Source organism: Nicotiana tabacum, chromosome 18 (genome assembly GCF_000715075.1).
Source record: "Nicotiana tabacum cultivar K326 chromosome 18, ASM71507v2, whole genome shotgun sequence".
Classification (NCBI taxonomy): Eukaryota; Viridiplantae; Streptophyta; class Magnoliopsida; order Solanales; family Solanaceae; genus Nicotiana; species Nicotiana tabacum.
Genome location: NC_134097.1, coordinates 118025593 through 118044587, shown reverse-complemented (window position 1 = coordinate 118044587; position 18995 = coordinate 118025593). Strand labels below are relative to the sequence as shown.

The 18995-nt window shown below is 39.0% G+C and overlaps 1 pseudogene; it reads left to right on the top strand.

Moving 5' to 3' along the window:
* The first annotated feature begins 25 nt into the window (after window positions 1–25).
* Window positions 26–15470, top strand: LOC142172660 (ATP synthase subunit alpha, mitochondrial-like; annotated as a pseudogene).
* The last annotated feature ends 3525 nt before the right edge of the window (window positions 15471–18995 follow it).

The window sequence follows — 18995 nt, the reverse complement described above, 5'->3', positions numbered from 1 at the left end:
ACGGGCAGTTCTATTTTCTTCTATCATGGATGGGTACCCAATCAATGTGGGTGCCATCATGTCGGCCAACATGTCTCTGGTAGGTAGGCAGGGTGATAGCTCCTATCCGTATCCCAGCACTATCATGGAGTATCTTATGGATATGGGGGTGGAGTCTTAGAGTTTTGACACAAAGGTTCAAGCAAAGAAGCCATTCACATGGTACTCTTTGAAGGACCCAAGGAACCTGAAGAACAAGGGTCAACCGACTACTACCGTATGCCAGTCTGATGAGCCTTCGGTGGAAGTTACAGATTTAGCTGACAGGCCTACCACTGCAGCCGGGCTTTCCACCAGTATAACTGGGCCATCGGCATCAGCCCCCTCCACTTCTACTTTGAGGCCGGTGCCTATGCCTGCTCATCCACTTTCTGTGCTGCGAGCCTCCCAAACACTGGCGAGGCTCAGCAACTGGATGTAGACAGCTATTGCAAAGCTGTCTGACCTATCCAATGCTGTTGCAGCACAAACTTCTACCCCAACACCCCAGATTTCTTCGATAGTGGAGGATACTTTGAAGAAAACATTGGAAAACCAGAAGACAATTAAAGACAGTTTGGTGGCACATGGAGGAGAAATTGAGGAGCTTGGAAGCAGGTAAAGAAGATGAAAAAATCCCAGGCGTCCAAGAAGTCAGTGGTCAGATTGAGGAGAGAGGTCAACAAGATAGCAATCGCTAGGGACCTTTCATTTGATTTATTGATGGAGACAGCTCTAGTAGTACCAGTAGACCAAGCAGCACCAGTGGCACCAGCTAGCCAGTCTGAGGAGCCAGACCTTGCTGCCCACACTACTGAGGCGGTGTGACAGATGTTCTCCAACCCAGCTACTCCCCTAAGAAAAGAATGATGAGATCTAGTTGGAGGAGCCTAAGGGCGGTGACGCTGCTATGGACACAGAGATGTCCAAGACCACATAGAGAGTCCTCTTTACTCTTTCCCTTATTTATTCTTATTTTGTTAAGTATTAGGGACAATGCTTGTTCTTATTCGGGGGTGGAGTTTATTTGATTTGATATTTGACATAGGCCTGTAATAACTTATAACATTCTCTCTTTTTACTATTCATTATGTAGATATTCTTCTCTCTCTATTGATGTATATATTCTCTCTCTTTCTCTCTCATTTTGTATATTCGTTTATGCTTTCAGTAGTTTACTTTATAGCTTCTAGCTTCTTATTTACTTTAATAGATTCTTTAATTTAGTAGTTTCTTTTCATGTTTAAGTGATCAATAAGCCTTTGGTTTTCTTAATATCATGGTTCTTTTCAAAGGTAGTTTTTGTGTGAACCGGGTACTGATACCAAATATTTCTCTCATATTTTTAAAATATATATATATATACTTTCAAAATAGTATATTTGCATCATAGTTTAGCTTATAAACCTATACAAGCATTTTCATAATTTTCCATAATTTTTAAAGGCTTTAAATCAATTTCTTTGTGCATTTTATTATATAAATATCCAATAATTATCCTTCAAATTATTTTTATGATGATTTAATCATATAAACTTATCATTTTCACTAACATGTATGTTTTTAAATATTTTCATAATTACATTTGCATTTTTAAGCTAATTGTATATTTTTGCAATAACAGCTTATATTCATGTATAATTATATTATATATGCAAAAAATAACTTTTTTATAATGATAAGTTATTATTTTTACTCATTTTATTATATAAATAATATTTTTTGTTATTCATTAATTACTTTTATAAATTATTTTTGCTAAAATATTGGGTATTTAAAAACTAGCCTCACACTAAACCTATTTTCGGACCAAATAATGGTCTATTTAGCATCCCAATCAAATGACCCCTTTTAAAACTCGGTCGTGACCCGTTTATCCAACCCGCCCCACCTTCCTTTTAATCTTGGCCGTTGATCTCAAATGATCAACGACCCGAAATAAAACCCTCTCCCCTCTTTATAACCCCTTTAACCTAACCCTAACCCATTTTCCAAAAATGGCCGCCACCAAATCCTCATCTCCCTCTCTCAAGAACCCTAGCCGCCCCCCTAAATCCTCTCCTAATCTCACATAATATGGGATTCGATGGGTAGTAGTTGCCATATACGGCCTCCTACTAGTACTGGCTACTCTCCTATAATGCTTGCCTAAACATGGCAAGAAAATCTTATCAAAATCGAACCAAAAACGGTTCAAATCCCTGATCTTTTGCTATTCTGTCTATATTCATCCTATGTTCTGCTGTGAGAACAAGTATTTGTTTATTTTTGTTGATTCTTAATTACCCTAAAACTAAGGTTTTCAGATCTCTTCAAATCAAACCAAAATTGATTCGATTCTCTTATTTTAGTGTTATTATTTTTATATTCATCCTATAGTCTACTGTGTGTCCGATTTTTGTTATATTTTGTCAATATTTATTCTCCCTAAAAACTAAGGTTTACCGATTTCTTCTCCTAATCAAATTTAAATTGATTTATGTGTTCTTCTTTCCTTTATGGTTTGATTGATTGTATTTCCTTACATATGTGCTAATTTTACCACTATATAAACCCATTCCCCTTTCCCTTTTGAGACAGACGAAAAATCACTAAATAACAAAGGTTTCTACTCTGTAGTTGTTTACTATTCAGTTCTGTTTGGCTCTTGGCCGACTGAAAGCCAAGGCCACCAAATTTCTTACTTTTCGACCTTTCTTGGGTGTGAGCACTGCCCTGGGTTCTTGAAACCTTGGGAACTTGACACCTTTGAGACTGGCTCCTAATTGCTGTTCTTTTCTTGTTTATCGAACAATAACTGGTTAGTTTCTAAACCTTCGCAATGTTTATTCTATTATGTACTTTTAGCATGTTCTGTAAAATTGCATGACTTAATGTACCCCATGACTCTCCTCATGTGTGATTGTGATTATATTGCTAGCCCTAATAATGTGCTTGTACCTAACTTAGGCAATCTAGACAATTCGAAGCATAATTAGTTTTATGTTACTGATAATCTAAGTGTCATGCCTTGATTATTTGGCCTAATCCTGTTCTTACTTGATTATGAACTTCTCTAATGATTATTTTATGTCACTAATATGCCTTAATTTGTTTAAGACCTTCACTCTAAATGTATAGTGTGCCCCTATGACTATGATTATCACTCTATGTGTTCATGCCATATCCAATTCTGTACCTCTAACAACCTGTTATCTTTTAAACTAATCTTCCTTGGCTGATGTCTGATCCTGTTTGTATTATACTGTTTAATCCTTGAGTTTGGTATAATCTGATCCTTTAAGTTCTAAATTGGTTGCATTAATTGGTTTTACTAGTCTAGTGCCTTTTCCTTTTAACTTTGTAATCCCAGGCTTCCTGTCTCTTATTATATGTCACCCTGCCCCAATGTGTTAGTTTACTTCTTGAGTTCATGTTCAATACGTGATTATCTTATAGTGTTTGCAAATGCTTTTCCAAACCTATTACTTTATTACTATTTTTTATTGATTGTTTCCTGTTATGAGTTTAATTATGGGCTAGTTGAAAGCCAAGGCCCCCTAAATCCCCTCTATCAACCTCTCTAGTGTGAGCACTACTCGGGGTCCATTTTGGGACTCTTGTGAACTCTGACACACTAGGGCCTAAGGTTCTTTGGCCACCTTGTCCTAATTTCTCAATTCTTCCCCATTTTCACCTACTGAGTAAGCTAATGGGCTTGTGTAAATGGCTGTTTTCTAGATTTTTTATCAACTATGGCTACTGGGTTTTGGCTATTTTATGTTGGATTGACTGTGACTTCTAGGCTATGGTGAAACATGTATGGATATGAAATCAAAGGCCTGGCTGGGCTAGATACACTTTGGGCCTGTCTTAGGCCCACTATAGTTATTTTGTAACTCTGTAATTTATTTCATTCATTGGGCCTGTAATAATGTTGTAATAACAATTGGGATATTAGTAAAATTGGAAAAATGAGTCTATTCTAATGTTTGCATGAAACGGGTAGAAATCCTGCTTATAGGTGTTTAATTTGTTCAACATGTTCTACTTCTATGTGTTGTTAGATAACCTGCCTATAGTACTTGTGTGTTTAATTCGTTTAACATATTCTGCTTCTATATGTTTGTTAGACATCATACCTATAGGAAATAAAATGACCAACCTTTCAATCTGCATAATTGCAGCATATTCATTAGATACTATGATCCTAGGATTATACTAGCTTATGTTCTATTGATCTCCATCTAGAAATCATACCTATAGGACTTTAATTGGTTAATTTGCTATTGTTATTATACTGCTCACTTAGAATACATGCCTATAGGAGCCAAGTATAAAAATCAATTTCAATCGCTAATCGTTAGGAATCCTGCCTATAGGGTAATACCACTCGCTTTAAAGTGTTAATATTGAACTTTTCAAACACTTTTTCATTGCTTAGCTCTGCCACTATTAAAAAGCATGCCTATAAGATCAAACTGATTAATCATGAGTATTTTCAATGGTTATCACTACCAGCTACTGCGTAAATCACCTAGAGATTATGTTTATAGGTTTAATCACGTATAATTTGTAATTTCAATAATTAGCATGCAATACAAGATTTCCACTCGCTTTAAACTGTATAGTTGTTTAGAAATCACGTCTATAAGATTACACCTTGCATCTGAAACTGCCTGCATGTTTGAATCCCAAGGTTACATAGAAACCATATCTACAGGGCTTAATGACATTAATTCTAAACTGTCCACGTACTTTGATTCAAAGCCACCTAGAAATCATGTCTACAGGTTTAAGGTTCTGAATTCTGAAATCTCTTAATTTGCATATGTGTTTGCGGGCATTTTTTGTCTAAGTGTAGGGTCAATGTGAGCCTTTAGTTGATTTTATGTGAAGTCTTTATGTATTTTGCTTGTCGCCTAGTTTTTGCATTTTGAGCAGCCCAGATAAGGTCTAGAACCATCCAAATAGAGGGAGACATACATGCCTACACACGTGATAGCAACTAGGTCGGGAATCCAAACTATAGTAAGAATTTGAGAAGTAAATGCGGAAGCAATAACAACAAGGAATTGAACAACTAGAATTAAAGAGATGAAAATAAAGGATATGGAAAAATTCAAGGAAAGAATTTCCAAGAACTTCCAAGAACGCAAGTTCTATAACCTTGATAAGATCAAAGTAACAACATCTTGATTTATGGAAGAAATCAAACGCCTTTACTTAAAAGCAAGTCAAAACAATAGATTCGAATCTTGACCACTTTACGAGTAACTTGAGACAACAATTAATAACTAGTATTAATCGCCTTCTAAGAATACCACAAAAGAATCAAAGATATCACAAAAGAGAAGTAATCTTACTACCTTGAACTATGAACTAGTAAAGGTTGAAAGATAAATCTCAAAGCACAAGTAACAAAGGTTCAAAAGAACTCTCAAAGTATGATATACTTAATCAATAATGTAGTGTCTTATGAATGAGAAGAACTCCCTATTTATAGGAGTACTAAGGCATAAAAGTCCTTAAAATTAGGTAGGGTGGTTGCTAAGGCATACAAAGTCATTACAATTAGGTAGGGTGGTTGCTAAAGAGTAAGAAAAGTCATTAAAATTAGGTGGGGTCGGCCAAGACCCTTTGGGACAGATTTGGGCCTTAAAAAAAACTAGTTTGGGCCATTGGTTTGGACTCCAATTGGGCTCCTTTTGAAACACCCCCTTTTGGACATCTTTTAAACTTATTTTGAGCCCCTTTTGATGGACTTCAAGGGCTGATTTGGTGAACCAATCTTCTTCCTCTTGGACTTCAATTTGGACCACCATATAATTTTAAAATTTGGACAATTCATCTCCTTTGGTCTTGAGCTCTTCCTCTACAATTAAAAGCTTCTTTATTTGCCGTTGAAGTCTAGCAACCTTAGTTTGCAACTCTTTAGCTTGAGATCTTATTAAAGGCCATCTTTGAGATTCGAAAGCTTCATCCTTGTCCTTGAATAGAGTTGAGCTTCCTAGGATGCTATCTATGTGGGATGGGTAGTGCACGCATAAGGCACAGTTTAGACTCAACTAGCGTGCTTAAGTAAAAATATAAAGATAGTAATCGGGTAGCAGGAGATGATAGTATGTTCCCGCTGAATAATACGAGTAATACCTCATCTCGAGGGAGTTACGAAGTATTATTTATGTTGCACGGGGTAATCCTTTAGGCTAAAAAACTTAGGACACCCATCTTGTCTTTAAATCAATTATTTGTGTTTATTCAAAGTCTTTTAATAATGAATTTTCCCAAACTTCTTGCTTTCTTTGTCTTTGTTTGTCTGACTAATTCGTATAATTCGAGTTCGGCCGGGACCCTTACCAAATCTTTGGTGACGCAAACTGGTTGAACTAGAGTTATTTACAAATAGGTGCCCTAACGCACCTCAAACCTGTTAGGTGGCGACTCTTTCTTTTAACACTCTCCTTAAAAGAGTTGTCACATGTCGAAACCCGATTTCGCAAGAAAAAGGGGCGCGACACCTGGTGACTCTTCCTACGATGGATGGCGTGACAACCTTCTTAAGGGATTGAGTTCGTTTTTTATGTTTAGGTAAGAATAGTTGTGATAATGAATAAAAAGACCTAATTGAGTCAGACTAGAATAGTGAAGCATGCTTCACTTGGTACCAACACACTTAACTACGTGCTTATGATTAAAAACAAGTTCTTAGAAAGAAATATCTCTAGTTAGTGACCTTCTGACTCTTGTGTTGACTTAAGCAATCATCGAGTGGTTTAGTTGAACCATTAAAGATTTTCAATCTTAAATATGGTTGTTGTCGGCCCTCGACTCTATCCTCTTTAACAATCCAACTGTGTGAGAGGTGAGATGTTTTGTTGCAAGTCTAATTACCCATGTGAATGGTCTAGAACTTGCCCCGAATGTGTTTCGAGGCGAAAATTTATGTTTTGCTTGGCTTAAGAAGTGATTGTAGTATCTCCTTGACCCGCTTGCAATTTTCCATGTCCCACCAATGTTGTTATCCCTAATCAAACCATTTGGGCCTAAAACCTTTCTCATTTGATAACCATGTTACAAGCCTTTACACATTTTGTACTGACCCTCTCTTGGCACCCGTGCTTTCCTTAACACTCTTGATAAATAATGGGCTAAAGCATAAGTTTGGGGGAGAGACTAGGAGTTTGAAAAAGGTATCAAGGCACAAAAAGAGAAAAGAAATGAAGAAAAGGAAAGGCAAATAAAAAGAAAGGAAGAACAAAAAGAAAAATGCAAAAAGAAAGTGAATAAGTTGGAAAGATGAAGCGATTCAAAAAAAAGCAACGATGCAAATAATGGAGAAAACAAAGAAGGAAAAAATTAATATCATGACCAAGAAAGAGTGATGTTAAGTCTTTCTAGTTCCCCTAAGGAATAAGAAAATGCCTCAAAGAGTCGGCAAACCATGAGCCAAAAAAGAGAAAATGGAGTGCTTAAGGAAAGATGAACCCGTTCTATTCCAACTTATCCAACCTTAATCTGAAAGGCTTCGTTACATTCCGAAAAAGCCCTACATGATTTCAAGCAGAGTAAACTTACATTAGTGGTGATCTACATGAGGGGCAAGCATATGGTACTTAGAGTCGTACTTGTGACATTCTTTTGAGAGAGATGAGCAAACTTTTCACAAATCCTTGAATTGAATGTTACATTCTTAAGTGAGATATGCTAATGGAGAGCAGAGAAAGAGGAGTTTGGGATCCACAATGACCTACATGAAAGAGCGAGCTTCCTTGAGGAACAAAGTCAACTCTTGATGCTCAAGTATCACATTAGAACTATTTTTGCTTAAAAATTCAAATAATTGTCTTGTTGATAATTCATAAGTATTGTGGATAATTGTTAGTCCCAACTGATGTGTGATTGATTCATCTTAGATTAGCTGGAATAGCTCTTAACTTGTGGAGGTGGGAATTATCTTATTTGCTTGAGTACAAACAAAAGCTTAAGTTTGGGGGAGTTGATAAGTGGGGATCTTGACTATTTATTAGCACCTTTTTTACTTTTATTTTAGTCCAAAAGTGTTTAATTGTATTCCTGAAAATTGATGAAATATGCTTAATTGCAGGAGGATTGGAAAATGAGCCACCAAAATGAAATCCAACTCAAGAAGGAGTAATCTGAACTCAAGGTCAAAATCAGGCACAGAAGCTCAAGTGTGGACCACGCAATGAAATGTGCGGCCGCAGAAGCTAAGCAAGATAAGAAGTTCAGAAAGTGTGCATATCGAGCTAAAAGGAAGTGCAGACCGCACAATTATTGTACGGTCGCAAAACTCAACTACGCGGCCGCATTCAGAAATGTGTGGTCCGCAGAAGATCCCTACGCGGCCGCACAAAGAATTGTGCGGACTGTAGAACATGAGAGATGCGGTCGCGGTTCAGAATTGTGCAGCCGTAGAACCTTTGAAAGGGCATTTTTGTTTGAAAATTCCAGCTTTGAATAAATAGAATAGTTTCACAAAATTAGGTCAAGTTTTAAATATTAAAAGTGTTGTAGCTATTTTTCCTTACTTCTTTAGGCAACTTTAGTTTATTTTGGTGATTTAACCTTGGGTTTTTAAATTTTTATGTTGCAATATAAGTTTTATCAACTTTTCTTCTTTGTTTTCTTTTATACCCACTATGAGTAGCTAGATTCTCACTAGGATTGTGACCCAAACCTAGAGTGTAAACCTAATAAGTGTTTGATTTATGTCTTGTTTATGGTTGGATGTTTATTATTTAGCCTTGTTCTTGCTTTTAATTGTAGAATTAATGGTTGCAAACATTAGTTCATGTCTATTTGACCTGGTCTCTATTTGAGAAAGAGAGACTTAGTCTAGGAAAACTTGGCTAACAAAAATTTGGGACAAAATCAAGAGATAGATAGTCTCAAGTAAAGGGTTAAACCTAGAAATAGTAAAACCCGGCTTGAGCATTTTATCAACTGTTTTGTTCAATACCCATTTGGACTTCAGAAAGCCAAATTGGGCAAAATCACTCTCTTATTGAGAGGTATTGAGTGGGTACTTGAGTGTTGATAGCTTCAATACACCCCGATCAACAATTAAAGCTTTAAAATTTACAACCCGTTAGGCAAACACCTAGGTGAAGGTCATATTCCAAGGCCTTTTACAATATTTGAGAAAAACAACAAAAATAATCTCTTAGTTTCTTGTAATCTTGGTTTAAACTAGACCTTGAATCAACCAATTTTGTGGAAGTATAATTTAAGATAGTTCAAGCTCATTCACCCTAATATATACCTCTAAATCGCATTCGTATAGCTCCCTGTGCAATTCAACCCCGATTTTATGTTGGGTATTACTATTGCATTGACCATTTTATAACCTCAAATTGAGGTGTGACTTTGACGAAATCATGGACGCGTTCGCGATAGAGCATCCTGGTGAAGCATCTCGTTCGCAAGACCAACCTCGCGTTCGCGATGAAGTGTTTTGGGTCCTGAGTTTGTTGGGATTTGGAAATACGAGGGCAGTGTTGCGTTCGTGATAGAGGTTTCCTGGGTAGTGTATAAGTTTACACAAATGGGTTTTGGCTCAGTTTATCTCAAATCTTCCATGGGAGTTGAGCTTGCGGCAATTTTGAAGGACTTCTTCGTCATGCATCCCTAGGTAAGTGATTTCTTTGCATTGCAGGTTAAATACATGAATTATACATGGATTTGAACATCGAAATTGTGAGATTTTCTAAAAAACCCTAGAATTTGGTATTTTAGAATTTTGACCACAAAATTGGACATGGAATTTAGTATAAATTATATATTTGAGTTCGCACCGTTATGAGTAAAGTTTATCTTCGAAAACTTTCGTAATCCGGGTATGTGGGCTTGAGGGTTGATTTTATTGACTTTTCAAGCAAAGTTGGTAATTGTTATAAATTGATTAATTATAAGCATTGGAGTATATTTTGATTGATTTGCACATTGTTTCGGATCGTTTGGCTTTGAATTGACGAGTTAGAGAGGAATTTTAGCCGGTTGTGGAAGTTCGGAGCAAGGTAAGTCTCATGTCTTACCCTATGAGGGAGAATTTATCCCATAGGTATTTTATTCTTATGGCTACATGTTGTGGGAGCTACGCATGTATGAGGTGATGGGTGTCCGTGCGGATGCTAGAATTCCGGATTATGTCTAGGTAGACTTAGGATCACGCCATGCTATAACTGTACTAATTGAGTTATCTTTGCTTGTTTAATTCCTTTATTTTGCATTACGACTTGAGACTAGACTTGCATAGGGTGCTAGACTTGCTATTTTAGAGATGTGATGAGCTACTTGATAATCCGCGAAAGAATTTGTGCTTCCCTTATGAATTTATCCCGCGATGTGTGTATTCATTGCTAAGTTTCCCTTAAATTTCATAACTCACACGTATATTCGTGAGTGGGGTCAATGACCTGTAAAAGCTACTTATTCTAGTGGGATTAGGCCGTTCGCCTTGGCAGGATTTCATACTACACTCGTATGGGAGCGGACCGTTCGCCTCGGCAGGATTTCGTACTACACTCTTATGGGAGCGGACCGTTCGCCTCGGTGGTATAATAGATGCATCTATGGTTCATGTTGCTTGACCCTCGGTAGTGTACACATTATTATGGGATCGGGTCGTTCGCCTCGCTAGTATCATATTCCTTATAGGATCGGGTCGTACGACCTCGATATAATCATGTGTTATATCACTAGCAGTCCGAATATTCACGAGATTTTCCTTCCACTGATGCCTTACATTTTATATGGTATTTCTTATTCATGTGATATTGGCACTTGATATTTTTCCGAGCTATTAAGATAGGATATGATATTGAGAAGTTCATATCTTTAAGAGAAATTTTCAAAGACTATGCTTGTTACCATTTCATCCTACTATTACTGTTGTGCTTCATATCAGTTTAGGATTTAGCATACTACTTATTGGACCTCTAGTAAGTGTCGGCATCGACCCGTCGTCACTACTTCTTCGGGGTTAGGCTAGATACTTACTAGGTACGCGTTGATTTACGTACTCATGCTACACTTGCTGCACTTATTGTATAGGTAGGTATATATATGTCTGGTGGTCTTTTTGGCCCAAAGGCACGGCTGTTGCGGGGACTTTACGGTGAGCTGCATTCCATGTTATAATCTGTAGCATACAGAGTCTTCATCAGAGTTATCTATATTCTTAGTCTAAATTGTATTCCTGACAGATGTTGTATTATTATTGTATTCCTTAGTAGATGCTCATGCACTTGTGACACCGGATGGGTTCCTACTGGATGTTCATTATTGCAATTCACATTATTATTATCATTTCACCTTGTAATTATATTTTATATAGAAGTTGGAAATAAAAATCACGGGTTTTCTACAAGTACCAGACCTTACTCTACTTATTTAATGGGATTCATGATTTCAAAAATGATAAAATGAGTAACTAAGTTGATTAAACACCATTGGCTTGCCTGGAGGCGGTGTTAGGTGCCATCACGACCTATAGTGAATTTTTGGGTCGTGACAACTTGGTATCAGAGCTCTAGTTTCAATTAGGTCTCACGAGTTATGAGCAAGTCTAGTAGAGTCTTGCGGATCGGTACGAAGATGTTTGTACTTATCTTCGAGAGGCTACATGGTTGTTAGGGACACTTCCCTTCTTATTCCTCTTCGTGCGATTTTATTCCATCGAAGCTTATTCATTTATTTCCTTCCTACTCAATTTTATGCGACGTGGAGCGCGTATTATCAATTGGGCAACCAGGAGTTGTAAGGGTACTGCAGACGTGGTGCAGGATGTTTCTCACTGTGTATTTGGGCAGGCTATTATCGTCACTTTGCGGAAGGGTGTTATGTCGTTTCAGCCCAGTATTTATATTTCCTATGGTTTTGAGGCTATGCACAGATTATTATAATGTTTATGCGTTGTTATCGCATAGTGTTGGTGTAATAGTAGGGTGCTTGTTTATGTTGCAGGGTCAATAGTTCACACTTAGGCCGTAACATTTAGCAACAAATAAATATTTAACCCAACAAGTGCTCTCTGAACCAAGCAAGATAGTTTCCTATCACTAGGCTCACCAACCAACCTAGAATATTTTTATTATTCCTACTAGATATCAAAACAAACCATAAGGATTGTTTCCTGCCATGAGTTCCCCTATGACATAAGCATTCTTGGGTGGGGTGGGCCATTCCATCAAATCTTTGAGAAGGGGCCCAATCTCGTATTTGATGGTCGGCATGGCGATAAGCTTCATTTCTATGACTGCCTTCCCAGCAGTTGAAAGACTGAGCGAGAATGGTAAGGGGCGCACAAATAAAGAATGTCGTTGTGCGAGGATGCAATTCGCCAAGCTGGGGCAAAGAAAGCCGTCTGACAATACCGAAGTACCAAAGGCTTTTGAGGCTTACACCTCCCTATTACAAGACCTAAAAAAAGGCTTTCAGTAGCACCCTTAGAATCTAATTTGAAGCGCCAGTAGTTGTAGTTGTGGCCACACCAACCCTTCCATTCTTATCGCTCCGGATTCCGATCTATATGACCTCCGAGCAGTACAAAGTAAACCTCTTTCGTAGAAGTAGGTAGTAACCTAACCTCTAAGAATTTGTTCAAAGGGGGACACTCTGATCTATCAATGGAAAGATCTCCATGTGTAGCGTGATAAGGAATCCTAGAAAAGATCGATTGAGACTCCCTCCACGGTCCCACGAAGATCTCTACATACTTGTCCAGGACAAGTGATATCTTCAGTCTGCGTGCATGGGAGAAGCTCAAACAAAGCAGGCATGGCCCACCCGTCTGTTGCTAGGTCCGGAAATGGCACCGGGCGAGGGCGCCGCTATGCCCCTTAATGAATTGAATGGTCCTTCGACCTTTGTTTGATTCCAATGGCCAGCATAGATCTCATGAGACCCGCCAACTATTACTACGAAAAAAGCCCTGCCCTTTCCTTTGCTACTAGGAAAGTAAGAAACTTCTATTAACGTCGGACCTTGAGTCGAATTGATTGTGTCATGTGTAACGTCCATCAATGATGGTTCTTTAATGTCTATTGATTTAGACTTCTTCCCCCTTCTTAACGTAGAAAAAGATCGACAAGGGCTCGAAAGCCCCCAAAGAACACAAACAGAATTCGATTCACTCCCCATTCTCTCTTAAATAAAGAAAGCTCACCTTGGGCCAGATCTTTCCCTATTGTTCTGTTCCCGCCACGAGAAAGACGCACGGAAGAGGTATTCCCAGTGTGCGGAGGATTCGTTGAGAGTTTGCCTCGGTAGGGAACTGTACGATCTTTTCCCCTATTGTATTGAATCAATAAAAAAAGTGGTCAGTGCCACAGCCCCCTATTGTTTGATACAATATTGACCAGGGATGAGCCCCCACTTCCATAGATCCTTGGTTTGACCTCCAGCAGTGGTCCTTGCTTTTAAGAAAGCAGAGCGGGGCCAATTTTTTGACTTGCTCAGTGTGCCCCCTTTCTTCGAGTACCCCGCCTGGTTCACTAGGTTGTTGGCTTACCAAGCACTTACCCGATTCTCCTGCCGCCCGCTTGGCAGGTGGAGCGTTCGTTATCCTAACTTTTCTCTCTGATGGGGCCCTCCCATTGCTATAGCCATAAGCTATGGCAGCTCCAGCTCGCAACCACAGGGGCCCGCCCCGCGAGGCCAGAGTGGGCTCAGCAGTCAGCCTCCATTCGAATTATGTTAGGGGGGCCTTTCTCTTTTGCCAGATCTAGAGAGATACTACAAGTCCTCACTACTAAAATCCATCGCCACAGCCATCTAGTTCACCGGTACTACCAAAAAGTCTCATGCTTACGTTACTGTTATTGATGGTTTGATTATCTTGGACCACGAGGACCCCAGTCGTGCTTCTAGTTTCCATTCCAATCATCATATTGATGATAAATCTCCTTGTGCTCTGCTATAAGAACTTGGAGTCCGTATCATGGTGAAGATAAGGTAAGGCTGTGATTCTTGCTCAAAAAACAGACCGAACGCCTTCGAGTTATTGGCTCATCCAACCTGGTAGCATTCATGAGTCACTAGTTCAACTGTCCCTCAGAGACAGGGTTGAGAAGTACCATGCATGGTTGCCCCCATCCTTTCTTTCTATTAGTCTCACCCAGCAAGCTACCCCAACCCTACAGCCAAAAAAGGTAAGCGCCTAGCGCGAGCATTATTTATTAGTTTAGTAAAGTCATGATTTGGCTCCCTAAAGACTAAAGAAATGCTTAAAAAGGGGGGGGGTGACTTATGCAACGGGCTATGCCACCCAAACCAACTGAGGGAAGTCGCATCCGTCCCATCACAAGCACCTAAAATGTCATGATCATATTGGTTTACCCTAGTTTCTTTGGTAGTTTAATGTACGGTTTCCCCTCCAACAATAAAATGTATAAATATGGAAACTTCTCTGCCATTTGGATTGGAGAATTTATGGAGGAAATCGAGTTTTAAATTCCCAGAAACCACACGATTATATTGCCAAAGGGAATAGGCCGCGTCTAAAATCATCCCAAGCGCTTCTAATGTGGCTACTAAGATATTTCTTTGGAAAACTCCTACTAAGATGAGAAATTCCCTGATAAAGCTGCTAGTACCAGGTGAACTCATATTGGCTAATGAGGAAGAGAAGAAAATGTTAGAGAGATTCGGCATGGTGCTCACTGAACCTTCATAATATCTAACAAGTCGAGTCTTATGTTGGTCATATAGAACACCAACACATAGAAAAAGGGCTAAAGAAACCAGTCCATGACTTGACATCGGCAGAATGCTACCTCGAATTCTCTGTATGTTCGATAGAGCCAAAGATTCCCCACACTGATCGAAATACGCCGACCCCCCCCCCCTCCCGAACCGTACAAGATAGTTACCACCCATCATATATGTAGCTTGATCGCCATACCCGTCATTGAAACACAAGCTGGAGACGTATCAGCCTATATTCCCACCAATGTGATCCCCATTACTGATGGACAAATCTGTTTGGAAATAGATCTCTTTTATTGCGAAAATAGACCTGCGATTAACGTCGGCTTATCTGTCAATTGCGTCGGGTCTGTCGCTCGGTTGAAAACTATGAAACAAGTCTGCGGTAGTTCAAAACTGGAATTGGCACAATATCGCGAAGTGGTTGCCCTAGCTCAATTTAACTCAGACCTTGATGCGGCGACTTAGGCATTACTCAATAGAGTTGCAAGGCTAACAGAAGTACCGAAACAACCACATTATCACCACTGCCAATTGAAAAACAAATTCTAGTCATTTATGCAGCTGTCAATGGATTTTGTGATCGATGCCACTAAACAGAATTTCTCAACATGAGAGAGTCATTCCAAATAGTGTCAAACCAGAATTACTACAATCCTTTTTAGAAAAAAGGTGGCTTAACTAACGAAAGAAAAATGGAACCAGATACATTCTTAATAGAAAGTGCTTTAGCTTTTATTTAATACAATACAAGGAAAGAAAAAAGGTCTCTTATGGGTACCACAAATAATGGACTTACTAGTTCTTTTTCTATCTATGAAGTAGGACGAGTGTCCTACCTAATTCAATGCTATGTAACCAAGTTAGTATCCTTTAGCCGTTTTTCCATTAGAAAGGCTTTTGAAGGGGAATATTCCATGGATGAGTATGAGCACATTATACATCTCATATTAGATCCCTAAAAAGAAACTAAAAAAAAAATAGCTAAAAACAGCCTACTTCCTTTATCATATATATGAGATGGGCGGGCCTTTTTAAGCAAAAGGTTATCCACTATCGGTTGTAGTCTTCTTGACATATCAAGTCAAGAGGGCGAGGTTCCTAACAATGGGGGAAATGGGAGTAGGTAAGCGGGCTCCTTTCACTTGACTAGTTAGTTAGGAGTGATTTTTTTCGCACATCTCCACTCTTTTTCTCTTTTAAACTAGGAGGATTGGCATTTGGCCAAGATGTGATCTATGTCTTTCCTTGGTTGTAGTGGAACTTTGGTTTATTTAGCGAGGAATCATTTTACTCGGCGTCGAATGATCAAAGTTAAAAGCTTTAGGCATCTTTTGAGCATGTTCAGCTTCCAAAATTCCCGGAGTCCTACTCTACGACATTATCACAGAAAGAAAACATGGCTAATAGATAACTATTTTGTTATTGTAGAAAGCGATCAGTTCTTTTGATCTTGTTCGGGCTTGGAAAAGCTTCCTTTTTAAATTCCAGAAGTTACAGAGCCTATGTAGAAGAGCACCACCACGGTTCAAGTCCCGACACATGGGGGATTAATTAAGCTGCAAGGATCATGAATCAAGGGAAGGGAAGAATGAGACCCTAATTTGGAAGTCGCCCCCGACCGAGACCTAGATGGCAACCTAACCAAGTACTAAATAATTGAGAAAGGGAAAACCCACCACCCAGAGCCAGAACATAGGCGCCGACCTCTCCGCCACCAGCACAAGTGAATAAGAAAAGATCACGTCGCTAATGGTGGCGGTATCACGGTCTACAGGTCGAGTCATAAGATCTAAAGTGCAAATACTCGACGTCATGAATCAAGAAATTTGAGTGATATATATACGAAGGCGTTGGTCCATCGGTGCCTTAGGGAAATTCATCTGCGCCAGTGTAAAAAAAGAAATTAAACATTTTTATAGTAGCGAGGAGAAGGAAATGAAAAGTATGGATTAGTTGAAAGAGCTACTTCTTCGAGCTGAGTGGGGTCGCGCCCCTTCCTTCTTCTAATAAGAGAGAGCGAAAGATGCTAGGCACACTCTTATTTAAACATTCAAATCTCTCTTAGCTACCGACCCAAAGGAAATTCTAGTTTTTATTCATTGGAAATGCTTCCTTTACTTCCGCAGGTAATGGAAATGCTGAAGTTTGAGCTTGTATTTTCCTGTCTTCTCTGCCTTGCCCACTCCACCTTATTTGCTGGAGGGAGGATACGATTGTCAAAACTGAAGTCCCATTCAATTCATATAATTTCACTGACTACCCTCTTACTCGTATGCCTACCAAATAGAATGAGCACAGTCAGACTAATCCCAAAAAAGAACTCTCACTCGAGAAAGCAACCCCCTTTCTGCCTTTCTTGCTTGATTCGTCTTTCATCTTAGTGTCTTATCCGTATTGAATGTATACTATCCCCCTATCAGACTGAGGGTTTTGATAGAATATTCCTCTCTCTACCTGAATTCTATCAGTAAGAAAAGATATATTACATAAAGAGTGAAATTCCATAAAACATGTTCCACAGGGAACCTGTTCAATTAATCAGGACAAAGCGATTGATCCAGTTGAGAGAGTAGCGTAGGAGATAGGTAAGATGACCGTCAACAGACAAAAGCCTCTCATTATTGTTATTTCACTTTTATGCTTCCATCTGGACTATATTCGCATTTGAATAATACCAATCGAGATGGCTTTTTCAGAGACTGGCCTCTTCCCTGAGGCAATCCCTGGGATTCAAAAGAGAGAGAAGGAACATTCTGTGTCCTATGCCATCATCACTAAACATTCCCCTTCTCTTTGCATTTCTTAATCGGTCGCTTCCTTTCGCTTTCATGCGGAAGGTTCCCCTACCAGCTTGAAAGAAAGAATAGTTTTTAGATAGAGCGTTGGCTATGGTGCCATTTGCGAAGGAATGGGCTTATGCGTTTTCTTTACTACTATGCTATTTCTCCTGTCTCAGACACGATTCGTATTTGATTCTCTTATCGGATTGGGTGCTTGATTCCTTAGCTGAGATAATGATTTAGATGCGGAATATAAGCTAATGGCTCACTTCACTACCTTAAGCGGAGCTAACTACAGGCCAAAATATACTGCAATTACCCAGACCTTTCTAATACTGAAAACCTGTATACGAAATTTCTTCAATTGCTTACTCGGCCTAAGAAAGCCTGACCGAACATCTGAAAGAAGTTCTTTCTCCATCAAATGGAAATGGATGAAGAATGAGGATGCATTCTTCATAGAGAAGAGCTCTGAGAAATTTCACGATAACTGAAGAGGGAATGCGGCATTACTACTTTTACAAGACTATTGACTTGGAGGGCATTCCCAGTTCGCCATAACACAGTCTTAGGGTCACTATGAGCTGGACTCGTCGTGAAACTCACTTATTCTTAGAGAAACGGTGTGTGCTAGACTTCCCTACCATCAGCCTATCCGCTTCTAGAGCTTATTCTTTATCAACTAAAAATAGTACAAAGGAAAAGACAAGGGTGAAGCCGACCGAAAGGAGAGATCATTCTCTTAGTCAGCATGGCTGGCACACACCGGAACGCCAAATTCCATGTCGTAAAAGGAGACGCGAGGTATAAATGCCTTATTCGAATAGCCGCGGACTCACCGCATGAAAATGGTACCATCCCCTCTTCGCCAAATGATGAAAACCCCTGAGCTCTTAGCTTAACGCAGTCGTTCCAGAGCTTATTCTTTAACTCTTAACCGCTTTTATTTAATTAATTAAAGGAAGATTGCAACATCATTTAAAATATGTTCAAACTACATTACATAAATGCACCCCCAGTCCGCAACACATTTTATCTAACGTTGAGATTTGGATTTGGGTCACATAAATGTGCACCCGAGTTTAGGAAGGTAAATTGTTAAAATGACACGTCTAAAGCAACTACGCGTTTTTAAGTTTTGCGAGGGCCATGAAAATTTCACTAGATGGCACGCCTCGAATTCTAAGGATCAAAATAAGACTAATTACACGAGGGCCATGCAATTTTCATTTTTATTTGACACGGCGCACCTCAACTCTAATTTAAAAAAAAAGAATCCGAATTACATTTGGAGGGCCACAACTATTTATGTAATTTAAAAGTGGCTCACCTCAATTAACTAAAAAGGGATTACCCATTAAATAAGGCTTAAGGAAATTGCAACCATTTTTCGATTAGGCTGAACCTAAGTCATGAATCTGAAATGGACTAAGACGAGAGGTATACTCTATGTCATTTTCTCACAAACTAGGTCTGTCTTGAGGC